Source organism: Pan troglodytes, chromosome 4 (assembly GCF_028858775.2).
Source record: "Pan troglodytes isolate AG18354 chromosome 4, NHGRI_mPanTro3-v2.0_pri, whole genome shotgun sequence".
In the NCBI taxonomy this organism is placed as follows: Eukaryota; Metazoa; Chordata; class Mammalia; order Primates; family Hominidae; genus Pan; species Pan troglodytes.
Genome location: NC_072402.2, coordinates 54,332,423 through 54,351,918, shown reverse-complemented (window position 1 = coordinate 54,351,918; position 19,496 = coordinate 54,332,423). Strand labels below are relative to the sequence as shown.

At 35.5% G+C, this 19,496-nt stretch overlaps 1 protein-coding gene across 14 annotated transcripts in view; it reads right to left on the bottom strand.

Annotated features, from left to right (window-relative positions):
* The window catches only part of PDE4D (phosphodiesterase 4D), a 1,566,198-nt gene that overhangs the window by 1,307,628 nt on the left and 239,074 nt on the right, over positions 1-19,496 (bottom strand). Inside the window, exon 1 of one of the 14 annotated variants that reach the window (XM_063810429.1) lies at positions 11,648-11,665. The exons of the other annotated variants lie outside the window; for them this stretch is intronic. The gene's annotated coding sequence lies outside the window, so the exon portion shown is untranslated. Of the gene's footprint in view, positions 1-11,647; positions 11,666-19,496 lie in introns of those variants that run through there. 14 annotated transcript variants of the gene reach the window in all.

Here is a 19,496-nt window from a genome sequence, read left to right as displayed (position 1 = left end):
CCCAGTCAGAATGCATGAAACAAGATGTGATGCTCTCAAGACATTGGTCTCAGGGCATCAGGAGATGGTGAAAGGATCCATGTTACCTTAAAAGGGAGGAAGCTGATCCTCTCCTGATACACTGGAATTATTTGTGCATCCCATCAGCTAATTTTTAGCTGAGTATGAAGAGGTAAACCTTGAAAGATGGTGAGTCAGGCAAATATTGATGATGGGGGTAGAGAAAAACAAGATGAAGTTAAAAAGCAGGGTGTTCAACATTAGTTCTACACAATAAGGGATAAAACCATCACAACTGGGATTCTTAGGCAACTAAGGAGCCACTTAAAATCAGTGATCATCACTTTAGGTTTTATCTTGTTGTTGTTTGGTTGGTTCTTGTTGTTGTTGTTGTTGTTGTTGTTGTTTTGAGACGGAGTCTTGCTCTGCTACCCAGGCTGGAGTGCAGAGTGCAGTGGTGCAATCTCGGCTCACTGCAATTTCCACCCCCCGGGTTCAAGCGATTCTCCTGCCTCAGCCTCCCAAGTAGCTGGGATTACCGGCATGTGCCACCACGCCCAGCTAATTTTTGTATTTTCAGTAGAGACAGATTTTCACCATGTTGGCCAGGCTGGTCATGAACTCCTGACCTCAAGTGATCCACCTGCCTCAGCCTCCCAAAGTGCTGCGATTACAGGCATGAGCCACCATGTCCAGCCGGATCATCACTTTAAAGAGAACAAGAAGTATGTGCTCTTCAGTGACTCTACAACCTCAGGTACAGAAGACCAAGCAGAGATCATTCAGATTGCTTGGGCTGTTGGCAGTGTACCATAAAGCTATCTAGACCAGTTGTTTTCACCTTGGCTGCATTCCCACTTGGAAAATTTTTTAAAATGCAAATATCCAGATGTCCTATGGACCCTCATAATTCAAATTATATTTTTGCTACCAGCAGTATTAGCATCTGTGACAGTGTGTAATATCCAGACCACAAATTAAAATCTGTATTTTCCTAAGATTCCCTGGGAGATGTGCATGCACATTAAAGCTTGAGACCTGCTGCCTCAGAATCACTTGAAGGAGTTGTTAAAACAGAGATTGCTAGATCAGGGATGGGGCTTGTGAATTTGCATTTCTAACAAGTTTCCAAGTGCTGCTGCTGCTGCTGAGAGGCTAATACTGTATTTTGAGAATTTCTGCCATAGAACAATTCAGAATCTCGCTGGATGGGACCCAGGCATCAGTATATTTTTAAGCTCCCTAAGTGATTCTGATTTCCAGCCAAGGTTGAGAACCACTGATAAAAATATTTTTCTGCTCTTCATTACATAAGTAAGGAAATGAATATGAGAAGCAACTTAGCTATCCTCTAACACCAGCTTAAATTCATGACTAAACTGTTCTTTAATATAAGATAAAATATATTTAATATAATTTTGATTAATCAAAAGAGAAAGAAAGATGCTGCATCATCCTTAGTGACTCATTTCCAGAGATATGTTTGGTTATGATTGGAAAAAAGGTCACCATAAGTAACCATTATCTTAATCATTACAGTAACCATCAATCAATTTATTAATTTTAATTTCTGGTAATTTAATAGGGTATTGGCATTTTGAAGGCCACAATGTGTTTTTTGAACTCATGTTTTTTTTTTAACAGAAGCAAGGTTGTATAAATTATTTTTCCCCAATCAGCCTACAAAACCAATTCTTTTCTTTCTTCTGTGTGCTTTGGGTTTAATTTTACCTTCTTTTTTCTAGGTTCTTGAGGTAAAAGTTTAGGTTATTGATTGAGTCTTTTTCTCTTTTTTAATGTATGTATTTGGTACTATACATTTTTTTCTCGGCATGGCTTTAGTTGTGTCCCACAAATTTTATAGTGCATTTGTACTTTTGTTAAGCTTAACTTTTTTTTATTTCCCTTGAGAGTTTCTCTTTAATCCATGGATTTTTAGAAGTCTGTTGTTTAGTTTCTAAATGTTTACAGATTTTTCTATTATCTTTCTCTTATTGATTTCTGGTTTGATTCCACTGTGGTCAAAGAACAAACACTCTGTATGATTTAATTGTTTTGAAGTTGGTTGAGGTTCTTTACATGGCCTAATCATCTGTATTGTTATAAATTCTATAGACACTTGGGGGAAATGTGTATTTTGCTGTTATTGAAAGGAATGTTCTCTAAGTGTTGATTAGATCCAGTTGATTGATGGTGCTGAGTTTTTCTAAATGCTGGATGACTTATAGCCTAGTTGTTCTATCAATTGTTGAGAAAGAAGGGCTGGAGTCTTAACTGTAATTGAAGATTTGTCTATTTCTCCTTTCAGTTCCATCAGGTTTTGCTTGCATATTTTCAGCTCTGTTGTTGTCTGCATATGCATTTAAGATTGCTATATTTTCTTGGTGAAGTGACCCTTTTACCATGCCTAATTAAACTTGCCTAAAGCTGACTCCTTACACATTTTAAGTTAGGCCTGATGGTTTATATGTATATAGTGAACTGTAACCTAACAGGGTGTGTAAATAGACAGCAACCTACTCTTGTAAGTAGCAGAGTCTCAGCCAATCACAGCAGCCATACTTTAGCATTCACAGACAGCCAGCTACTCAAACCTTGTTCAAATAAGACACCCAGCTGTAACCAATCCAGGTGTTTCAGTATCCCATTTCTATTTTCTGTACATCACTTTCTTTTTTCTTTCCATAAATTCTCTCTGACTACACAGCAGTGCCAGAGTTGCTCTGAATCTATTCTGGTTCTGGGGGTTGTTTAATTTGCGAATCATTCTTAGCTTGATTAAACTTGTTAAATTTAATTTGTCTAAAGTTTTTCTTTTAACACCATTTTATAATGTACCTCTTTGTCACTAGTATTTTTTTTTTTTGCTCTGAGGTCTACCTTATCAGATAGTATAACTATTTCTGCTTTTCTGTGATTAATATTTATATGATATACATTTTTATCTTTTTAATTTTGAACTTGCCTATATCATTATATTTGAAGTGAGTTGCTTGTAGACAGCATATAGTTAGGTCATATTTTTTATTCCATAATGCCAGTCTTTGTTTTTTGCTTTGTTTTGCTTTAAGTTTCTTCTGTTTGTTTTTTCCTTTACATCATGTGCCTTTATTTTTATTTTTTAATTGTATACATTTAAGGTATATAAAACAATATTTTATATACATATACATAATAAAATGATTACTACAGTCAAACAAAAGAAAATTAGCATATCCAATGGGGAAAAGCGGATTTTCCTCTAAGAGCCAGTACAAGACAAGGATCCTCACTCTTGCCACTTCTAGTCAACATAATACTGAAAGTTCTAGCAAAAGCATCTAGAGAGGAAACAGATTTAAAAATACATCTATATCAAAAAAGAAGAAGTAAAATTATTCCTAGTTGCAGATTACATGATACAAAATTCCACAAAAATCTGTTAGAATTAATAAATGAATTCAGTAAGGCTGCAGAATACACAACCAACATACCAGCATTCGCATTTCTTTACACCAATAATGATCTATCCAAACAAGAAATCAAGGAAACAATCCTGTGTACCATAGCATAATGCAGTTATATAGGATAAAGAATTCTAGAGATGTAATGTACTAGCATGAGGGCTATAGTTCATAATATTACATCATATACTGAAATTTTGCTAAGAGAATAGATTTTATGTCTTCTTACCACAAAAAATGTAACAATCTGTTTTTTAATTGGTGCATTTGGACTATTTACAGCTACTGCAATAATTGGTATACTAGGGCTTAACTCTACTATTTTACTTTTTGTTTGTACAACTTTTTTAGTAGCTGCTCTAGGTATTACATCATATTTGTTTAATGTATCAAAGTCTATTGGTTTTGTCATTTTATCACTTAAAGTGAAGTATAGAAACCTTACCTCTTTGAACGTCCCTTTAACCCTCCACACTTATAATTCCCTTAAATATTTTCTCTACATACACTTAGAACCACACCAGAAAATGTTATAATTTTTGTCAACCATCAAACATAATTTAGAAAACTCAGGAGAAGGAAAGTCTATGGTATTTATACATATTTTTGCTTACCATGTTCTTTTGTCCTCCCTGATGTTCCAAGGTTCCTTTTTATGTTACTTCCTTTCTGCTTAGCTAACTTCCTTTAGCCATTCTTTTACAGCAGATCTCCTGGTGATAATCTGTTTTTATCTAAGTATGTCTTGATTTCCTCTTCATTCCTAAAGAGGGTGTTTTCACTCAGTATGGGTCACAATTCTTATCTTTCAGCACATAAAAAAAATGTGTGTCACTTCTTTCTGGTCTCCATGGTTTCTGATGAGAAATCTACTGCCATTTCATTGATTTTCTTATATAAGTAAGGAATAATTTTTCTCTGGCTGCTTTCAAGATTTTCTTTGTGTCTTTCATTTTTGAAAGTTTAATTATGAAATGGTATGAATTTCTTTGGGTTTATCCTGTTTATGGTTCACTCAGGTTTATGTGTTTTGCCAAATTTGGGAAGTTTGGGACCATTACTTCTTCCAGTAGTTTTTCATCCCATCCCTCTTTCTCGTCTCTTTCTGTACTCTGATGACATGACTCTAGATCTTTTGTTATAATTACATGGGCCCATTAGGCTCTTGTTTTGTTTTGTTTTGTTTTGTTTTTCCCATTTATTTTTGTTTCTGTTGTTTAGGCTAGGTAATTTCTGTCTTCCATTTTATTATTTTTTTATCTCCTGTATTCTGCCCATCCACTAAGCTTTTTCTTTTAGTTATTGTATTTTTCAGTTCTAAAACTCCACGTGGCTCAACTTTTTCTCTTTTATTTCTTTGCTGAGGGCTTCTCTTTCCTTGTTCAGGTTCTCTACTTTTTCATTCATTCTAAAGGTGTTCAGATTTGCTCATTGAAGCGTTTTTATCATGACTATTTTAAAACTGTTGTCAAATAACTCTAACACCTCTGTCATCTCAGTGTTGGTATCTATTAATTGCAATTTTCCTTCATTTTGAGATCTAGTTCTTGGTATAAGAATAATTTATTAAAACCTGTTCATTTTTAAATTATGTTAAGAGATGCCATTTCTTATTTAAATCTTCTGTTTTAATTGGCTTTCTCTGACACTTCTCTGGCAGGTGAAGGGGCGGGTGGTACTGCCTCATGATTTCCACATGGATGCAAAAGCCCAGATTCCCCATTCAGCATCTTAGGAAGAGGCTCCTTATTACTGCTGGGTGAAGGTGAGAATTCTAGGAGTTTCAACTCCCAGTTGGAACACTGTAATGAGGGTGGCCTTGTTATCATAGGGCAGTGGTGAAGGTCCTGAATATTGTCTAGGCCTCCACGGACACCAGCCCAGTCAGGAGAAGAAAGAGCACCCTATTACTTCTAGATGGCTTTGAAGTCCAGAATTACCATGTGGTCTCCACTGACACTGAGAATAGAAATGGAGCTCAGTGATGATAAAACTCCTGGTTCCCTCCTTGCCTTTTCTGACACTATCCCAGTGTGGACATTGGGGTACTTCATCAGAATCTCAAAAAAGTAAAAACCTAAGCTCCCGACATGGCTTTTGCAGGTATAGGTGTGACTGGATCCACAATGCTTTTTCTGTTATTTACCTGGAATATGGTGGTTATTATCTAAAAGTTTTGTCTTGTTAGGTTGACCCTCTCTGGTCCTTTAGTTATAGAAAGCATGCTTTTGTTAAGAATGTTTTTGCTTACCATGTAATCCATGTAATGCATTGGTATTTTTGTGTTGTTGATTTCTTTTTTTTTTCTTTCCCTGAGACAGAGTCTCACACTATCTCCTGGGCTGGAGTGTAATGGCATGATCTGGGCTCACTGCATCCTCCACCTCCCGGGTTCACATGGTTCTGCCTCAGCCTCCCGAGTAGCTGGGACTACAGACACCGCCACCATGCCTGGCTAATTTTTTGTGTTTTTAGTAGAGATGGGGTTTCACTATATTGGCCAGGCTGTTCTCGAACTCCTGACCTGATGATCCGCCTGCCTCGGCCTCCCAAAGTGCTGGGATTACAGGCGTGAGCCACCACACCCAGCCCATGTTGTTGATTTCTTAAGCTCCAAGTCTGGTATATATGAGAAAAAAAGAAAACCCAGGGCACTCCAGGCTGGGCAACAGAACAAGGCGCTGTCTCAAAAAGGAAAAGAAAAAAGGAGAGATACTCTATTTCTATATAAATAACATCGTTTTAAACAACATTACTCAACATATGCAACAAGTAAGTCATTATCATTCCTAGAGTAAGGAATCTAAATTGATTGAAACTCATGTGACACAGCAATTAATATGTTTTTCTTTTGGTCCTAAGACCCCAAGCTAGTCTGCCTTCTGCCTTCTCTCCATATTTCAGAGTATTCCTCTATATACATATATATATATATATACACATATATATATATACACATATATATAAAATATCCAAGATTTTTAGTTGTATTTAGCAGGAGGAATAGGGAAAGCTATGTATACTCCATCTTCCTGGAAGTCTCAATTCTTTAATAGGATGAATAATTAATGAATATAATTAAATTTAACTTTTACAGAATAGAAATTATCTGAAAACATTACTAAGTCACTAACAGTAGCTTAAATAAAACAAGAGAGTAAGAAACAAACCAGGAACAAGTACAAGCCAAAGTTATAGATATAATCTGAGGCAGGGAGAGCTACACTTCGTGGCCTCAGGTTCATATAACCAGATGTCAGAGGCTGCTGGAACAAACCCTCAGCACCTGATGCCTGAAAACAGGATGCATCATGGGCCTTGAGAAGTTACTTAACTCTTCATCAGTAAATAGCATCATTGTGAGAGCTAAGCAAGTTGGTAAACATAAATAATATATAGCAGGGCCAGGCTCACATTAGGGCTCTATAAATGTTAATTATTAACTTACTAATTAAAAATATGTTTATTATCTAAAATAAGGGCTGAGATAAAAATCTATCTGGTGTAATTCTTAGGCCACAAATCTCTAAGGCTTTGGAGGTCAATATAGCAGAGGACATTAAGTTCAGCATTACTGAACTTAACATGTGAAACACACTGCCTGCTGACAAGGACGTTTCAATCATTTCAGGCACCTGCTTAAGTTCATAGGCAGCATTGTCAAACTAGTTTAGAAATAAATACTGAAAAAGAGATACATACAAGGTCAGGGGGAGCTAAGTCTACCCCTCCCTCTCACTCTACTTTGTTTCAGTAGCAGACTTCCCTGTTAGATACTTTCTCCAAACATACAAGAAAGTACCTCAAAACCACACAAATCCAAAATCAAACTTCTTGTCGTTCCTGTGGAAATTTGCTCTTCCTTCAGATTTCCCTATTTCAGTAAGGAAATATTAACCTCCAAGGAAACCAAAACAGAAATTACAATAATCCTTTATTTGCCATTCCTAAAAAGTCACTAAATGTACTGATTCTATATCCACACTACTTTAACTTTATTCCTGTCTCTCCCCACTGTCATTTCTGTAGTATACCAACTACGATGGCTGAAATCTATGAAATCTTTACAAAGAATTATTCTAAATGATAAGAAATTTATGAAAGGAACAAGAATTTATTTCAATAGATAGTAGATCTTATTCAGGACAGTTTTAACATGACCAACCCTTTTTTTAAAAATTAAGCAAAAGAAATGTTAATTATTAACTTAGTTAATAATTAACTTAGTAAAAGAAATGAAAAATAATAGAAAAAGTAAGAATAAGAAAAGAAGGGGCCGAGCATGGTGGCTCAATCCTGTAATCCCAACACTTTGGGATTGCCTACCTGAGGCAGGCAGATGGCTTGAGCACAGGAATTTGAGACCAGCCTGGGCAACAGCAAAACCCTGTCTCTACAAAAACATACAAAATTAGCCAGTCCTGTTGGTGCATGCCTGTAGTCCCAGCTACCCAGGAGGCTGAGGTGGGAGGATCACTTGAGTCTGGGAGGTTGAGTCTACAGCGAGCTGTGATTGTACCACTGCACTCCAGACTGGCCAACAGGAAAAAAGGAAAAAAAAATGAGAGATACTCTATTTCAATAGAAATAACATCGTTTTAGACAACATTACTCAACATATGAAACAAGTAAGTCATTATCATTCCTAGTGTACAGAATCTAAAAGGATTCTGTGATACAGAAATTCATGTGATACAGAAATTAATCTTTAAAGAACAAGAGAGAAATAAACATATATATATATATTTCTCAAAATGAGCTCTATTTGTCAGGCAAGACTATTCAGGGAAAAAAGGATTATACGGTAAAAAAAAAATCTGGAATATGCTACATTTGATCAATGAAGATTGAAGAGTGCATTAGCATATTGTAGGTTGGAAGTCCCGTGGTAACTTGTTTAATTTGGTTTAATATGAAGATCCCAAGGTTTCAGTGACAGTGAAAACATTCTTTTTCCTCTAAGTGGCTTTCATAGAAATAATGAGAAGCTCTAGCTTAGAAACCACATGGAGTCCATCATCATTAAAAATTTGTTGATTTCAAATGAAACAAATAAAATTTGTTATTACTATGTTCTCTGTATCTATGTCCTCTTGTCTTCTTTCTTTTATAAAGACACGTTTTGTTGGGTTTAGGGCCCAGCTGGATAATCCAGGATTATTCCATTTGGAGATCCTCAACTTAATTACGTTTTCAAAGATCAGTTTCCCAACTAAGTTCATATTGACAGGTTCCAAGGGTTAAGACATAGGCATATGCTTTTGGAGGCTGCAGTTCAATCCACTACATATGAGTTATTTGGAAGCATGATATTTAGTGTCTAGATATCTGGGGACTTTCCAGGCATCTTTCTGCTACTGATTTATAACTTAATTCCACTGTGGTTTGAGAACATAGTCTGAAATCTTTTTAAATGTACTGAGATATATTTTATGGCCTAAAATATACTTTATACTGGTAAATATTTCATGCACATTTGAAAAGAATGTATATTCTGCTGTTGTTGGGTGGAATGTTCTAAAATGTTGATGCAGTTATTTGATTGTTTTTTCAAGTTTCTATATCTTTGCTGATTTTCTGTCTACTTACTCTACCAACTACTGAGAGGGGTGGTAAAATTTCTGACTATAATTATGAGCAGTATGTACTATATTACCATGTTTTCTAATATTATCTCCATCTTATACCCTCGGGTTCATTAGTATCTACACAGAGAGTGCTTCCTAATGCATTATCTCCCTCTTCTATTAGAAGTCTTGCCCATCTTTTGTCTTATTTTGTCATAGATTTTTTTTCATAAATTTTGGTTAATATATAGGAGATAGTTGACTTCAAAAAATTCAATTTCAGGTTTTACTCATACTTTGAGACTCAAAGTATACTTTTTTGTTACAAATGTTGTAAATTATGTTCTTAGTTTCATGAACTGTCTGCTCCTAATCATTTGATGTAATTCTGCATACAATCAAAGCCACTTATGAAATTTTGTGAGAGGTACTAAATGCTCTACTGAAAAGTTTTTGGCATTAAATGTTTTAAAAGAAATAAAAAATGGTAACATTTTTCCCAAATATGTTAGCAAATTCAAGAAGCAGATTATACTAATTACAATTACTGCGAAGTTACGTATGCATTATGAACTCAAATTTCTCTTAATGACGCTTAATGTAGCTTAACACTTTACCTCATGGGAGTTACAATATGGAAAGAACGCATAAAAAAATTGAGTTGATTGTTCTATATCACAGCAGGGCCTGTAAAATGTGCCAGGTCTCCCAAGGTGGCCATACTCTTTGATAAATTCACCTATGAGCTGCTGTTATATTTGAGGGAGGCTCATGAACTACCATCTGCAGAAAAGGGAAAGGCACATGAGGACTGCGTGTATTTCCTATGCACTGAGTCAAGCTCACTACTGGGAAAAAAAAAACTGTCCCATATTCAGCGAGTTCTGAGAAACCAGCTGAATGAATACAGTGTGGTCACATCTCAACATTAAAATACACAGAATCATCCACACTAGGTAGCACAGTGAACGGAAAGATGAGACAAGATCCAACTAATTGATATGGTAAAACTGCAATTTGTGATAGGAGACAAATTTTTGTTAAAATTGTCATGCAAAATAACTAAATAGTACACTTTGGGAGCTTGATCATTATTTTTACACCTATTTAGCACTCACCTTGTTTTAGGTAACTATGCCTGGTAGTATAGAGAGCTATTAATGTTTCTATTACCTGATCTCAAGGAAATTAAAAATTAATGTTAAAAATGCATAATCATGAAAATAAGGTAGCCTGTATTTCTGCTATTATTAAGCCTACCAATAATAGAGTTATCTTCTGGGTAAAAAGTCCCTGAGACAATCTCCTAGCTAGGTATGGAAACTCCCAGGAAGTTGCACTTTTTAGGAACACTTTCTTTGGTCACCAGACTTCACCCCAAAGTAATCAATGCCTGTAGGTCTTAACTGTAACACTAAAGTCCTAGTTCAGATACAAATGCATTATATGAAAAAGAAGTGTGTTATCTGCTTTTAGCTAAAAGTTTAGGATGACAGTGGTGTACTCTGCCATGAGCTGCATCACAGAAAAGAAGCCCCGATGATATTTCTCCAGGACAACTAAGGCTACAGGACAGCCTCCCCATCACTATTAGATACTCAAATAGTGAGAATCTGTAACACTTTGTTCACCTTTCATCCCCACTTTAAAATAGAGAACAGCTAGAGGCTTGTGATTTATTCTCATGTTAGAAGCCCTCTCATATGACATATTCAGGATAGGTAGTTGGCCAGTTTGTTAAATGAATATATTAAAGTCAAGAATCTTCAGAAATAATACCTCAAGTATTCTTTATAAATGGCAACATTTAAATGCACATAGTTGGCTACTCTTTTGATGTAGAGCCAAGGCCTTTGCTTTGAGTTTGAATCTCTTAGTTAGATTTCTACAATGTCTTACATCAAGAACATCCATTATGCATCATCTATGACTTACAGTGTTTCTTTGTAATTGAGAAGTTAAGGCACTTGAGAAGCAATCTAAGAATCATTCACATTTCCTCCCAATCTTTTGTGATTGGCTCACCTACACCTAATTCTACAGTAATTTTTTTAGCAAATTTGCTAGCATTCTATTTAGTTTTCACATAAATACTTCTCTTTACTTATATGTTACATCAGTCTACATAATAATTATATGATATAATATAATAGCAAGTACAACAGTCATTAACAGATTTTGGATTCCTGGCAAACATGCACCGCCACAAAGGGGACCTGAAGTACAAAGGTGTACTAAAGAATAGCTGTCTAGAATGTCATAGACATTGGTGTGCAGACTTTAGAGAGGACATAGTGTCTGCTAAGGCACTCTGCTGAAAAATATGTAGAATAAGGATTCGGCTGTTGCTTCTTGAGCTTGTAACTTTGTGTAAAGTCCTGATTATTTAGAAAAGAACGAACAAGAAAAGAACCTGCCTAATGCTCCCCATTACAACTAGAAAGTAACCTTAATCAAAATACACAGATATAAATAAAAAATTACAGAGAAGAAAAACAACGAATCTGTTTGGGAGTTGAAGAATTAAAAAAATGAAATTTCAAAAAAATCAAAGGTTAGCAGAGGAAGACTTCTACCCTAAGAAGAAAAGCTATGTGTGAATATAACACTACTAAAGTGAAAATAAAGAGATACTACCTTACCAGCCTCAGCTCCCTGCTACAAGTTCACAGAGTGACGTGGTGCCCACAACTTCCCAAATTCATCAAAGATGGATTGCAATAAAATGACCTTGAGAATTCCTTTCAGGTCTATTTGTACAAACCTTGGCGTGTGAGTGGCAGTTTCAACGAAAACCCAGCAGATCACATGAGTGGGTTTGCATGTTTATAAAACTGTTTCAAATGCAATCACCAGATTTCAAGATTTGAAAAGCATTCTAAAATGTTTCATTGTGCACAAGGAAAGGGGAAAGGAACATTTCAGTGCCTCTGAGCAAATACAGAGCTTTAAGAAAATAGCTGGTATCAATGAAGACATTTTGATTGGACAACTTCAGGCAAACAGGACGCCCGTTTAACACTACATGTTCTCTTTACCGTCACCATGAATTCAGGCATAGCTATCCTCAGTCTGTCACAACAACCCAGGAAACATGATAATTCTTATAAGTGCCACAAAAAACTGTTTAAGAAATAGCAGAATTTGTCTGTTTCCTTAGTGAGAGAGAAGATTGATACATACCCTGGAAGAAGCTGTAAAGTAATACCATTCCTATGAAATACAACAAGCCATTGTAGATACTTAAGTAATATTGTCTAAAGAAAAACAACATTCTTAAAGAACATTTTTGACAACAATGAAACCAAGTCATGGCCACTTTTTTCTTACATTTGATCTCCGTAGATATTTGTACTCTAAAGATAGACAGACATTTGTTTACATAGAATAAAACATCATAAATTGCCAACTAGAGTAACATGTGTGTCAGAATAGCTGCAAATGGCACTTCTGCAAAAACCACAGATAATATGATGTGGCCGCTAAGAGATTCATCACTGGTTATTTTTGATACTCCAGAGCATTACACCGACTACCATTATAGCTATTTAAGCATGAAATGTTTGCCTTCATTTTTATTCATATGTTTTATGGACCATTTACTGTTAGCTAGAAAATCGTTTAAAAGGTAATTCAGTTTACAGCTGAGGAAAAATAAGAAGCCTCTGAAACAATCTCAGAATATTGACTTACTGTCAGGTAGGAATTAACTTAAATTCAATGTGAAATTGGGGTGAAAGGTGACTTTTTAACAAGTAACTTTAAAAGAAATAAATGAGTAGCTTGCTAATGTTTCTCTTTTTGTTTCCCCCTTAATGGAAAATATCTTAGCCACAAAGGGATGAGAACTTCCTGCAAAGTTTTCATTGTTCAAAAATAACATCAAGTGTGAAAGGTATGGCTTCAACACAGTATTAACTACTGTTGGCCTCTGCCACACAACACACTGTAAAGACTTTGAAAGACTAGATGAAGAATAGGACAACCATGCCTTCTATGAGATATATTTTATTTCCCAGTAAAAGCAAAATTTAATTATATTCCGAAAGTCTTTAATCCTTACTGTGTGTCCAAGGCACTACTCTAGACAGCACAGATGGATACAAAAATGGTAAAACCTAGCTTGCGGCCTCCATGAACTTAAGGTCTAGAGGGAAGAGAAATGCCTGAATAACTTCAGCACAAAGCAGTGTATAAAACAGGCTACAAATATACAAAATGCACCTTCTGCTGGAAAATGCACCTCCCCTAGCTGTCAGATGGGTTGAGGTGCCATGAGAATAAACTCCACCCTTGTATTGCTGTGTAGGAGAGGCGCCCCCTTCAGGCCTTAGGGCACCATTGCTTGCCTCTTGCAAGTACGTGTTTCCTCTACTGCGGGAAGGCTCTTCAAAGACAAGAACTAAAATTCTTATTTACCCTGTGTGCCTAGCACTTAGTTTAGTATCTTGTATATAGGAAGTAATCAGCAAATGTAGAATGAAGAATTAATAAATTTCCTCAATCCAGAATCCTCTGCCTCCTTTTCTCTACATGTGCCTATTCACATTTCTGAATGTAAAAATCCTACCCAGCTCAAATGCCACTTCTTCCTAATAGCAATATCCAATCTTGCCTCAAAATCCCCATCCTTGGCAGAAATAGTTTATACTTTCTCTGCTTTCTCTGGACTCTTTAGTTTATATCCCTAAAACTTCTAAAACTTTGAAATGGCTGAATCTTTAAATCAACAGTTGTCACTAGCTCTCATTTGACACAATCCCCTAATATTTTATTTGATTATTGCTATTTGTGTACATTTGTTTTTATGTGTAAACTCCAAGAGGGAGGTACCTGATGCTAACATGCCACTTATGATGCCTCTAGCATTTTAAAGGAGCATCCATTTGTTGGTTCAACAAGAACTTATTTAGCATCAATATTGTACCTAGAGCTAAATAAAATATTGATTTAATTAAATCATATTTCTAGAAGTGATTGAAAGATTCCAATGGAACAAGGTCTTCTTAACCTCTGCAGACTTTTGTCTGTTCTAACAGTGTGCTGTGTTTGTGCAAGGATTATCATCACCTAGGGCTATCCCGAGACTAACTACTCCAAGCATTTTTCCCCCTCAAATCTGCAAGCATTGTTTCCCTCAGATTCATCTTCTTCTTGGATAATGTCACAGATGAAATACACTGATGATCTTACATCAAATACTTACAGGAAGAGGTTAAATCATTATTTGCCCCATGGTGGTGGTCAGCTTCTAGCTGTGACCACCAAACCTCTGCTACATATTTATGAGTCTTCCTAAACCTCTAATTTAGGTTTCTAAATTCAAAATGCAAATGTCCTCTCCACCCCCAGAAAAGTTTGACATCTTTTCATTTGGTCTTTCCCATCTTTACAAATAACAAAATAAAACAAAACAAAAATACAATGAAGAATGCATTAAATGCACAGCTTTTAGCTCACTGCTGGGCACATAGGAAAGATGGGACTAAAAATAGTTAACTAGTGATATGTATGCAAAAAAGGTTTTTTAACTATAAAGAATATTTTGTGTAACTGGATATTTTATTTCACAGACAACTCTCATGTAGTCAAGAGACTTCAAAATGCAACACTCATACCTGGTATTTTATGTGCTTTCAGTTTGAGGTTTCTCATTTACAATGAATCATTTATATTTTCTCTAAAAAATATAAAGCATTTTTGTCATTTTCAATCGCATCAAATTGATTTTATTCTTGACATGATGACCATAATTGCAACAAGAACATCAATGATCACAATGGGATATGAGTATTTCACTTCAGCACTTCACATTCACCAAATCATGCCATGTGTGTACCTTAAATTTCTGAGAATTCATTTTTCAGAATCATCTTATAGATTGCTAATTTTCATAATAAACTAAACTGCTGATTCACCTACAAGAAAACACAGAAGGAACATGTATAACTATATTTGAGTCAACAGCTGCTGTGCCCACTAAAATCTTCCCCGTCTCACATTGAGAACACCATCACTACGTTTTTGCAGCTAAAAGAAGGTTGTTCTAAAAGCAGATAATCTGAGAATCAGTCATCTTACATTCATGTCTTTCCCCAGAGTGGTTTAAAGGAAAATGCGTTAGAAAAATGTTTATAACATTTAAATTTGTTAGTTGCTGGAAACACTAAGTCTAATGTAGGCTGTTTCTAGAACTCCTTAAATATCACCCCCCTCAAAAAAATAACAGAATGCAAAGTCCAATATGTCTGATTTAAATGTATCTATAGGAGCTCAAAATAAGCATGACACTTTGCCCTAACTGGTAAAAAGTTCTGGAGTAAATTTTAGACAATTTGGGTGATCCTATAAATCATGATAATCTCTCACCATCTGTCTCTTCTAATTTCACCATTCCTAACTTCTGTTCTGTTTCTCTCATCACAGCCCCAAAGTAAAGAGTCTGTTTTGAAGGTTATCAACTCTTTCCCCACCCCTGTAGAGGAGACTTCCCTACTGCTAAAATAGCAATAAAAAATAACTTGCCTACCAATTACTGAGATGGTTATAGAATCTCCGATTGGACCATCCTCTGGTTAAATGTTTAAAGCTCAGTTAAAATGCAAATTAACAGTAGACAATGTAGCAATTATGGCAAGAGTGGGACAAGAGAAAAAGTTTCATCCAAGAATGCAAATTTTTGAAACTATAATTAAATGTGCAATTTGTTCTGTTTTATAGAGATTTTTATGGCATGGAAAGGTACCAGGAAACCCCAGCTAAAATAGTGCCAGATTAGTGTTTCTAGTCTGGTCAAAAAGAATCACCTTAGAGACACTGCAATTTTGACAGCGCATCTTTTACCTCATGTCACTGAATTGATTTTTCCTAAATTGTTAAATTGGGTAGGTTAATGTAAAATTCCCTGAGTTATTTGGAGAAAGATGAAGTAATTTATGGATGAGGATGAAACTTTCTAGATATGTCAAGATATGATTGCTGCATCACAGAGAGGTTGGTACTCATATGTGTAAGTAGGAATAGTGTCTCCACTAGTGGCTTGAGTAAAATCTATACATGCATACGGAACATATGTGGATTCCATCTGACCAGCCATTCATATAACAGTTGCCAGTGTGGGGATGGGTTGAGAAGAGGTGAAATTAGAACAATAAAAGATCAAAAGTAATAAGAATATAACAGAAGGCACAAAGCACTAAAGGAGGAATCATCTGAGAAGTAAATGATTATAAATCATAACATAATGGAGATTGATTTACATTCTGAAGATCTCAAGGAAACAAAATGTATAAGGAACAAAAAAAGAAATTAATGTGTGATAAAATTAAGAACTGACACATCTAATAAGAAATGACTATAGAAGAGCAGAGAATTAATGGTTTGTTCAAATGGAATAACCCATACTTGAAAAAACGTATACATTAATATGAAAAAATACATATAGAATAATACATAGGAGGCAGGGAGTGGTGGCTCACACCTGTAATCCAAGCACTTTAGGAGGCCGAGGTGGGCAGATTGCTTGAGCTTAGGAGTTTGAGACCAGCCTGGGCAACATAGTGAAACCCCATTTCCACTAGAAATACAAAAAGTTAGCTGTGCATGGTGGCGCACACCTGTGGTCCCAGCTACTCAGGAGGCTGAGGTGGGAGAATCACCTGAGCTTGGGGAAATGGAGGCTGCAGTGAGCTGTGATTGCACCACTGCACTGCAGCCTAGGCAATCAGAGTGAGACCCTGTCTCAAAAATAAAAATAATAATAACAAATAGGAGAGTATATAGACATAGATAAAGCAAAGGCATAATGATTTTTAAAAATACTCTTTCCCCTAATGTATTTGTAACCCCCCAAAAAAGGGTCACAAGCCAATAATACAAATAGACAAATAGTAAGTGCTGTAACACAAAGAAAGAGACCTGAATATTTTCTAAAGAATGAAATGTTCTGCACTGTCTCGAAGGAATGTGAGGTAGCATCAAAAATTGTTAGAATCTTTTTTATGGGTTTCCTGTTTATCCAAAGAGCAACATCTTTAATGAGCAATGACCTGGACACTGATTCAACATCTTGACATGGATACAAACCATCTTGACATTGCCAACCTCCATTACAGACTGATAATATTGGTTCCAATCTTGGACATTTTCAGGAAATGAGAAAACAAGCTAACCATCTGCCTTCCTTTAGTTGCAGTTTTAAAGCAAGGATATTCCAAAAATAAAAGTCAACTATATGCTACAGATTAAATATCAAACTATGAATGTTATCTGCTATCCAGGTAATAAAAGTGTAAGATTCCACTTGCCCATAGGGTTCTTTGAACAAAATAATAAAAATGTCAAAGAATTCAATTTAAAAAAGAACTCCATTGAAGAAAATTTTACTTTTCTAAATTAAAAATCAAGTATATAATTAAAAGCTTAATAGCTAAATGCAAAAAAAACCTATTACAATATAACGAACAAATATAACGCTTTTAGAGAAGAGATGATGCTAATCGTTAAGAAAATCCTAAAAACCCTAAAAGACAAAGGCCTGAAAAGACAGGTTTTTAAATTTCAAACTCACTGGTAATCCAAAAGATGCAAACTAAAACAATGAGATTCTATTTATAAAAAACAAAATTAAAAAAAAGAAACCATGTAAGGCTAGCAACTGGGCAGTGAGACAAGCATACTTGTATAGAATACAGTGGGAATTTCTTTTTGAAAAATAAATTGGGAAAAGCCTTTGACCTGGTAGTTTCACTTCCGGGAATCTATTCTAAGTAAATAATCCAAAATGTAAATAAAAATGTATGCACACAGATGTTCCCTAATAATTTGTATGTAATATGGGAAAATGACCAATACAATAAAAGAATGGTTAAGTAAATTAGGATATATAATTCATATAATACACATAATAGAGACACATTATACGGACTTTTTCGTTACACAGGGAAACATTCCTGTTAAGTAGAAAAGTAGGATTCAACATTCTAGATATAACGTCAGACTCTGTGTGTGTGCATGTGTTTGTTCATGTTCATACCCACAAGTGCATATTGAAAACTACCTTTTGAAATAACTATCTCTATAAAGATAGACATTATTTTTCTGAATAGAAAAACACATTATTTAAAGAATAAAATTTTTGCTGTTTTCCAATAATACCATGCAGCCAAAACAAAATATCCTTTTGGTCTCGCTAAGTATGGTTTACAATAACTGAGGATTATGAGAGAATCCACAGAGGGTCTAGGCATGGCTAAGTAAAGCCTGTCTTCACTGTATACACACTATTCATTTAAACAAAGTTGAAAGCCAAACATTTCGAGACATCAAATAACACTTAAGTCTTAGATCCATTTGGTATGCGAAATACAAATTGTTCTTTTGTACTTAGCTCTGCCAAGAATCTTTATTGATTAACTTGTAAACCTTAAGAGAAAATGGTATACATCTGAAACAACATAAAACACACTTCTTGCCAAAGATCCTACAGTCCTTCCAAACAAGTCTAATTCTACTGAATGCTTTAATTAATTCTATCAAACATTCATAACTTTTGCTGTGAAGAGTTATGAAGGCTATTTCTTCCAATTCTAGAGTTTGCAGATTTAATAACAAAAAGTATATGTAAAATATTTTATTCCTAAAATGTAGATGTGTTTCTAATTAGACGAACACGTCCTCTCCCCCTTCCCCAACAAAAGATATTGCAGAGACTGGTACTGTCAACGAATTGAGTAATACCATTTATTAATACCAGTAAAAACAAAAACTTCAATTACTCTCAATTCTAAGACTAGTTTCCATAATCATGTTGCTGTTGGAACATATAACTAATTTTGAACTATCTCCTCTCTATTATGACATGGTCCAAAATGGTAATAGGTCCTTGTTTGATCATGTATATTGGAGAATTCTAAAGTTTCCTTATGAAATATTTATTTTCAAGAGTGTAAATTCCCTTTTTTTTTTTTTTTTTTTTTTGAGACAGAGTTTCACTCTTTTGCCCACGCTAGAGTGAAGTGTTATGATCTCGGCTCACTGAAACCTCTGCCCTCCCCAGGTTCAAGCAATCCTCCTGCCTCAGCCTCCCCTTATCAGAAAAAAAAAATGATGAACTATTTCATAAGCCACCCCTGTTGAAGAGTCATTAGAAGGATTCCTGAACACTGACTACCAATTTACTTAAAATACTTAAAAAGATGTAACCCGGCCGGGCACTCACGCCTGTAATCCCAGCATTTTGGGAGGCGATCACAAGGTCAGGAGATCAAGACCATCCTGGCTAACACGGTGAAACCCCACCTCTACTAAAAATACAAAAAATTCACCTAGCATGGTGGCACACGCCTATAGTCCCAGCTACTCGGGAGGCTGAGGCAGGAGAATCGCTTGAACCTGGGAGGTGGAGGTTGCAGTGAGCAGAGATGGCGCCACTGCACTCCAGCCTGGGTGACAGAGCAAGACTCTGTCTCAAAAAAACAAACAAACA